At 41.4% G+C, this 9,015-nt stretch overlaps 1 pseudogene across 1 annotated transcript; it reads left to right on the forward strand.

Annotated features, from left to right (window-relative positions):
• The first annotated feature begins 3,002 nt into the window (after nt 1-3,002).
• Nucleotides 3,003-4,905, forward strand: LOC148699607 (cytochrome P450 CYP94D108 pseudogene; annotated as a pseudogene). The gene has a single exon (XR_015974377.2). The product of XR_015974377.2 is annotated as a cytochrome P450 CYP94D108 pseudogene (transcript).
• The last annotated feature ends 4,110 nt before the right edge of the window (nt 4,906-9,015 follow it).

Here is a 9,015-nt window from a genome sequence, read left to right on the forward strand (position 1 = left end):
ATTAGGCATGTAAAGTCATAAATATTGCATATTGATGGTAGACTTTATGTATGTATGTCTGCATGCATGCATGCATATGTACATATGTACGTATGTATGTATGTGCATGTATCACCTGACTCTCAGCATTATTGTGCATGAGGCTAAACTTGATTGTGTAATGATTTCCACCTTGGGGGTGATCGTGGTGATACGTTGCCATAGGGATATAGTGTGGTGACCCGATCACAAGGGTGATTGTAGTGATCCTTACCATGGGGATATTGTGGTGACCCTGCCACGAGAATAATCGTGGTAATACCTGAGTTGTAGGGGTATAAATGAGCAATGGTCAAGGCTATAGAATTAAAAGGGTTGGGAACCCATGTTCAAGTATATAAATTGAGTATGATTATAATATTGGACATGTATTGGACTCTGATATGATGTATTGATTCTTTATGTTGATATTATTGAAAAGATGATATGTAATTTTGGTTTGTGGATATCATTGCTAATACATGCTATAAACATTATTTGTAAAGACGTATCATATCTTGTATGATATGATGGAATTTCATTATTAATATGGATTGAAGTAGTTTTATAAAGTCTACTTATTACTTATAGAGTTGTGAAGCTTATAATCTTCACTTTTTTTTTCAGATCTAGAATCCAAGGCTAGATTAGTATTGGCATTTTAGAAAAGTATTAGAAGCAAGGCTATTCTTGTAGATAGTAGAACTAGTTTGGTCTCTGTGTGTGTGTGTGTATTAGTGTTTTCTGGATGATGTATAAGTAACTTAAATACTAGAAATTTTGGATTGTAAAATTTAAGAGAATAAACTCTATGATATTACTTATGATAGTGTTTATAATATATGCAATATTTTGGGTTAATAATTTAATTAAATATATATTCACTATTTTTAGTATATGAATTGTATAATATTCAGGTTATATTGAATTTATTGATAGGTGAACTGCCTTGCATACTTATAGGACTAATCCTGTGACATGTGACGGCTCTCATGCCCTCAAATTGTGATTCTAGGATAAGAGGCATGATAAACCAATTTTCTAAAACCGAAACTGAACCAACATATTAAATCGGTTCAAACCAACCTAAAAATTTTGGTTCGGTTTATCAAGTTGATGTTGAATAGGTTAGGCTAGATGGACCGGGCTAAGTTTAAACATAAAAAAAAATATTTTATATAGGATTGATGTTCGATAGGTTGGATTAAATGGAGTAGACTAAGTCTAAAATATAATATATATATATATATATATGTGTGTGTGTGTGTGTGTGTGTGTGTGTGTGTGTAAGTATAGATATATAGGTCGGGTCAGGTTAGGTTGGTTTAGTTTGAATACATACTTATATATATATATATATATGGGCTAGTTCGAGTCGAATCTGGTCGGATAGATTTGAATATATACACCTATATATACATATGGGATAGGTTGGGTTAGGTCAGTTTGAATGTTTTCTAAAAACTCAAACCGAAATCAAATCAAATTTTTACATTTTAACTTTTATACCATCCCACCTTTTGCTTCTCTCTCTCTCTCTCTCTCTCTCTCTCTCTCTCTCTCTCTGTGTGTGTGTGTTTGTTCTGTGCAAAGTAATTCTGTTTCTGGTTTGTGCTTGTGCAAGTATGGAAATCCCCCTCAAAAAAGGACGGCTGGAATATCTACAGCTCTCCCCCACCCCAAGTACATATATATTATTGCTCTTATGAACTGTAGTTCCTTCCATATGGGCTGCGTTTCCATTTATTTTTTGCTCTAATGAACTACAGCTAGCGGCTGCTGCAGCTGCAGAGACTACGTCTCATTTCGTGCAGTTTAATTCAGTATCCCAGCTCCTCTCAGGAAGGCCATTTTCTTTTTCTAGTATCAAGAACATTTTAAGATGAAATTTTTAGTTGGACGGGATCCACCACTCTCGCACAAATATATATCTTTATTGCTTTCTTTTCCTTCTATTTTTTTTTTGTTCTTATTTATACGTGTAGGTTTGTGGTTTGATTCATTTTAAGACAGTGCAGCATCCAAGGTCAATTAATGAATACTACTTATCTCTTTGATTCGAGAAAATAACAACTTGCCGGAGTTTTTTGGTAAAAAAAAATTATTATACTAACCTATTGTAAATATATCTGTGGAAATTAAAAAATAAAATAACTAATAAATCAAAAGAAATATATGGTGGGCAGTTCATAAGATATTCCAGTATGATTAGCTGCCATGTCTTGAACCGACATCAAATCAAATTGAAAATCGATATAAACTGAATCAAAGAGGCTGGTTCAGTTTAGGGATTTTTTGCACATCCCTATTTGTAGCCACAGCCTGTAAAATCTGGACCATGGTGCAGCTACTTGCAATCCTCTTGAATATGGTTCCAGAATTTCAAAGGTCACGGGCCATCAAAACAAACGGCATCGGCCTACTCGTGTCTTATTTTCAACGAAAGAGATGCCTTGCATGGTCCCCACTCCCCCAAACTTCTCAAAATAAGTTCAAATCATTATATGTTATTTGTTGCAATGATGGATTTTTTTTTTTTTTTTTTGTACTACGGTAGCCCATGTTAGCCTAGCATGAGTTTCACGCTCATAGTCAAGAGAAATAAAAGTACATAAAGAAAGGGAGCAGGGACAGACTCTGTCCATAAAACTTCTTTCGATTGGCGAGCAGTAAAAGAGGCAACTCAGACTGTTGCCATATTCCGTCTTTCGAAACATATGGGCGACGTGAAACGGGCTACAACCATCCATCGGGCTTTGGATTGTTTAAGGAGGGTGAGAAATGCTCTACCTTTTTAACAAGCTATTTTCCATTGCTTCTGTTGCTGCTCTTCAAAATTTTAATGTGCAATATATTTTATATAATAAAAAATATTAATTTTCAAAATAATATAAAATAAAATTAAAAATATATTTTATTTTTTATTGTTTAATTTTTGTTGAGGTTCTTATTATTTATCTTTTTATTACTCTAACTACTTTGTTCTCATCATATTTTTTATTTTTATTAGTAAAAGTTGGGTGGCTCTTTTCAGCCACCCTTTATCGTTCAAAAAAAAAGAAAAATCGGCCAGGTTGGTGCCAGTTATTATCCCCCCACCGGCTCCTTCCCTCCGTACGTTTATACTCTATCTTTCGTCGGCCTCCGAATCGCCTCCTCCTGAGTCTCGACCATCCAAATCATGTTCCCCGCTTCACTTCCAATGGAGCTCGCCGTCTCTCCCCAAGCCATTCTCTTCTTCCTGCTCTTCTCCCTCTCCTCTCTCTATCTATTCCTCTCCATATCTCCCCACTGGCGGCGATCCTCCGTCCTCCAACCTTACCCCGTCGTCGGCAACCTGCCCCAGTTCCTCAAGAACCGCCACCGCATGGCCGACTGGCTCGCCGAAGTCCTCGCCGCCAGCCCCACCAACACCCTCACCTTCCGCCGCCCCGGCGGCGTCCGCGGCATCATCACCGCCAACCCTGCCAACGTCGAGCACATCCTCCGCTCCAACTTCGATAACTACCCCAAGGGCTCCCGCTTCGCCTCCATCCTCCACGACTTCCTCGGCCACGGCATCTTCAACTCCGATGGCGAGGTCTGGCGCCTCCAGCGCAAGACCGCCAGCTTCGAGTTCAACACCAAATCCCTCCGCTCCTTCGTCGTCCACTGCGTCCAGGACGAGATCCTCCATCGGCTCCTCCCTCTCCTCGCCAAAGCCTCCCTCCACGGCCGGGCCATCGATCTCCAGAACGTCCTCGAGCGCTTCGCCTTCGATAACGTCTGCAAGGTGGCCTTCGACCACGACCCGGCCTTCCTCGCCGCCGACGAACCCGAGCAATCCTCCTCCGGCTTCGCCGAAGCCTTCGAGGACGCGGCCAACCTCAGCGCCGGGCGGTTCCGGTACGCCGTCCCGCGGTTCTGGAAGATCAAGAAACTACTCCGCATCGGATCGGAGCGGCGGCTGAGGAAATCGATCGCGACGGTCCACGCCTTCGCGGACCGGATCATCCGGTCGAGGAAGAAGGAGCACCGGACGTCCTCGCCCTCGCCCTCGCCCCGGGCCAACGATCTGCTCTCCCGGTTCGTCGCGAACGGGGACTACTCCGAGGAGTTCCTACGGGATATCGTCATAAGCTTCCTCCTCGCCGGGCGGGAGACGACCTCGTCAGCGCTGGTGTGGTTCTTCTGGCTTCTCTCGACCCGACCGGAAGTCGAACGAAGGATACTAAACGACATCCGGTCGGTTCGGGCGCGAAATCAGAGCGCCGGCGGCGAGACCACGTTCGATTTCGAGGAGCTGAGGGAGATGCACTACCTCCACGCGGCGATAACGGAGGCGATGCGGCTCTACCCGCCGGTGCCGGCGAACTCAACGGAGAGCCAGGAAGACGACGTGTTGCCGGACGGGACGGCCGTCAAGAAGGGGTGGTTCATGTCGTACAATTCGTACGCGATGGGGCGGATGGAGGCGATCTGGGGGAAGGACTGCTTGGACTACAGGCCGGAGAGGTGGCTGGAGGAGGGGTTGTTCCGGCCGGAGTCGCCGTTCAAGTTCACGGCGTTCCACGCCGGGCCGAGGATGTGCCTGGGGAAGGAGATGGCCTACATCCAGATGAAGTCGATCGCGGCGTGCGTGTTGGAAACGTTCGTGATCGAGGTGGTGAATAAGGAGACGTGTCCGGATAAGGTGATGTCGCTCACGCTCAGGATGAGGGGAGGGCTGCCTGTGCGTGTCAGGGCGAGGCCGACGGCTGCGATTGATTGATGGCTGGATGGGTCCATCCTTTGTGATCCTTGTTATACTTCTCTACCTGCATTTGTCTCTATTTCGACACGCATTCCGTGGTCAATCAGCATTCACAAGAACAAGCGCTTATCTATCTACTTGTTTAGTTAGCTGTCCATCTCTGTTTATCTGTCTACATGCATACAAATTTCTAAAATTTTGTTTTAGTATAAAAAATCTAAACTTTTTTTTTTGTTTTGTTTGGCCAGTAACTATAAGTAATAACTAATAATTATTGATTGTTGAGAAATATCTTTTGATTTAAATTGAGAATATATTTTTTGTGATGATTTTAAAATATATAATTTCCGTTACTCTTTTTGTGATAATTTTATCTATATCTACATGAATGCACCTAAAAAAATTTTAATTCAATTAGAATTGTATTAGAATTGTAGTTGCTGCATAGCTCCTTACTTATGTTGGAGCTACAAATGTCTTCATCATATTTGTTGTAATATTCATGAATGGTTTAGAATATTCCTATTTTGTAGTTGCCGCATACCTCTATATTAATGTTGGAGCCATAAATGTCTTAATCATAGTTGCTATAATATTCATGAATGGCTCAGAATATTCCAATGATTCTTATTTCTGCACCATTGGAGATAGGGACAATTCATGGATTTGTACAACATTCTTTTTTCACTAATTACTATCATCCTATATAGGTCATGGTGTAGAATTTTTTGAGCTATAAGATCAGGCCAGATTATAGAACATGACCTAATAACTAAGATACAATAAATTGGGATTCATTTATCAAGAGATTTTTATCCTCCATTTGAACTCATTTCTATAATTCTTTTAGTTTCTTTAGTAGGTGCAATTCCTATGGCTCGTCAATAATGAATACTTAGAATTAAATTCTAAAATTTATAAATTCTAAATATATAAAAAAAGAGAAAGGTTTAAGGTCCGTATAAGGTTTTTATTTAATTAAACCTATCTATTGCCAATATCTTCTTTGAGACAATAATAAAGCGTCTAAGCGAAGCATTAATTCCATCATAGAGTATTCCACCATGAAGGCCAAACATACATACATGCATACATACATACATACATACATATACATATGTATGTATCTATATATGCATATGTATGTACAAACAGACAAACACACACACACACACACACACACACACACACATATATATGTATGTATATATGTATATATATGTATATGTATGTATATATGTATATATGTGTATGTTTGTATATATGTGTATGTATGTATGTATTCTCCATAAAGAAAAGGTGACGGAATATCCTCCACAAAGTTAAGCTGCCCATCTAATGGTTAGCAAGCTGCCACCTAAAAGCTAAGCTGCCCATCTAGTGGTTAGCAAGCTGCCACCTTCGATGGGCATATGCCATTAACAGACAGAATGAAGCACACAATAAACACGAGCTCATCCCACCTAGAATCATGTAGCAGTTAGAGGAGCGACATGAAAGGATATCATGACAACCCATTGATTCTCCAATCTCTATTTTTTAACTTTCTTTTTTTAAAAAAAAATTAGAGACGTAAATCGTATTCTTAAACTTGTCTTTTTTTGTTTTCAATAAGCTTATCTTTTGGTGCTAGCTCACCAACTCATATGAGAACCATGTTTCAGAAGAATTGATATGTGATTTTAGACTCACGCCAGGGCGAGCCTTGCCCTATCAAATTTGCGAGCAAATATCTGTAGAATGGTATGTTATTCGATGTAAATCAAATGCGTTGGCCCATAATCTAGAACGATCACCAATTAAATCCAGTAACAGTAGTAGAAGTAAAAATTAAAAGAAAAAATAAATCATTCAAAAAAATAATAAGTTCAGTTCCCTTCTCCTAAAGAAGTCTTACGCCTCCCCAAGATGCCTTTCTCCCTCTCACATCACTCTCTTCCTCTTTTAATAAAAAGCATACACTCTCTCCCATTAAAAAGATAAAACGTCACTATCCCACTTCTACTAAAAAACAAACTTAAGTATATTAATCAAATTCAACTTAACCTAACATAGATTTGAAAATCTTAAGTCATCAAAACTAGCTAAATAGAAATCCTAATAATATCAGCACTTGGCAATGAATTTCATAACTTTCTTTCATTGCAAAGCTCATACCGACTATTTTGAATTAGTCGATGACGTCGAATGCTACAATAGCCATTACCATTATTACCACTATAATAATAATATATAACAACTTGTCAAACCAACAATTGAATAGTGAAACTTTTTTATTTCCTTGAATAATAACACCTTCACCATCTCATCCTCTCTGATGCATATGTTGAAATCGACGATGCCCTGCAATAATTTCCTCAATATTGACTCCATGGTTACTATGCCAAGATACTATCGAGCATGTTGCCCAGATAGACAACCCAAGAGGGGGGGGGGGGGGTGAATTGGGTTTTTAAATTAACTTAGCTAATTAAAACTTTGTGGATGATTAACTAAATACTATAGCCAGTTATTTAATTAAAGCTAAGTGCTGTGAGTAATGTGTGGGGGAAGAAGATGAGAGACAATGCACTACAAACACAAAGTTTTATAGTGGTTCGGAGCTAACCCTTGCTCCTACGTCCACTCCCCAAGTCTCACTTGGGAATTTCACTATAACCCCCTTGGATTACAGCCGGTTGTTTTGCAAGCTCACAACCGAACTTGTTGTTTTACGAGCTCACAACGAACTCGGTCGGTTTTCCCAGGCTCACCGACTAGAACCAACCCCGATTGTTTTCCCGGGCTCACAATCAAACCCTTACACTCGTTGGTTTTAAACCGGCTCACCAACCAACCTTAATCCCCTTGATTCAATCCCCCGATTGAATCAAGTAAATACACGAGATAGAAGAAAACAGAAGATAGCTTCTCAAAAAGCAGATTTAAAACAATATAATCGTAAAGGAGTTAGAAGCCCTCAAACGCTTTTAAGATGGTGAAGAGGTGTGGCTTCTGGAACTCCGGTCTCCTCTTGAAAGAGTGATCGACTTGAAAGCAGGAGGAGGAAGCTTTGAATGCTGGAAAGATGTTGGTGGAGCAGTAAATGCAGATCTTCCCTTTTTCTCGTTGAAGAGCACTTAGAGAGCTTGAAGACTTGAATGCTAGGAGTGGAATGTGTGTTCTCTACCTTGCTACAGTCTTCTGTGGCTATTTAAGCCAACCCCCACGGAAACTAGCCGTTACTCTGCTTTTTCTGGCCGTTCTGCACACTCTGCGCAGCCTGACAATGTGACCGTTGGTGGGTTGGAGTCGACTCGCGCGATCAGGAGTCGACTCGGCTGTAGCAGGAGTCGACTCGAGCTTTTCCGGAGTCGACTCGGCAACTGTTCCCAGTTTGAATTAAAGTTGCCGTCTTGACTGGGAGTCGACTCGTCTTGACCCGGAGTCGACTCGCCAACTTCTGGCGCTGACCTGGCAATTTTGGAGTCGGCTCATCCTCTGTAGTCCGTGGATCCAAATTTGAATTTTGTCCACTCGAGTCGACTCGACTGTCCTGGGAGTCGACTCGAATCTCAGAGCCCGAACTCCTGATTCTCTGTCTTTTGGCTCATCCAGTCTTGGAGTCGACTCGAACTTTCTTGGAGTCGACTCGGCTCTCAGTTTCCGAAAGTTGGTCTTCTGCCTTTTGACGTGAAGCTTGTCTTGGAGTCGACTCGAGCTGTTTGTGAGTCGACTCGAATCTCAGAGGCAGTAACATGGTCTTCTGTCTGTCGATGGTCGCACAGTCTCGGAGTCGACTCGCGTACTGCGGGAGTCGACTCGAATCTCAGAGTCCATAAAACGCTCTCTGACTTTTTCTTTGTGTACCGCTGGGAGTCGACTCGCGTTCCACTGGAGTCGACTCGAATCTCAGAGTCCATAAAACGCTCTCTGACTTTTTCTGTGTGTACCGCTGGGAGTCGACTCGCATTCCACTGGAGTCGACTCGAATCTCAGACCTGAAAAAACTGCTCTTCTGTCCTTCTGTCTGTTTTCAGTCGGAGTCGACTCGTACTGATCAGGAGTCGACTCGAGCTCGTGCCAGTGACCTTGATACGCTTGGAGTCGACTCGTGATACTCGGGAGTCGACTCGAGTCTCAGACATTGGTTCATGCAGACTTCTTAACTTATCCAAAATACTATGAACCAAGTCTAGAAACACTTGGACAGGATTTTCACTGAAACACTCAATTGAATTCATTAGTAATCACAAGATATACTCAATTGCTTTGAGCTCATCAAA

The sequence above is a fragment of the Phoenix dactylifera genome, chromosome 17 (assembly GCF_051530095.1).
Source record: "Phoenix dactylifera cultivar Ajwa chromosome 17, Ajwa_hap1_PhDact_Kaust_v1.1, whole genome shotgun sequence".
Taxonomy (NCBI): Eukaryota; Viridiplantae; Streptophyta; class Magnoliopsida; order Arecales; family Arecaceae; genus Phoenix; species Phoenix dactylifera.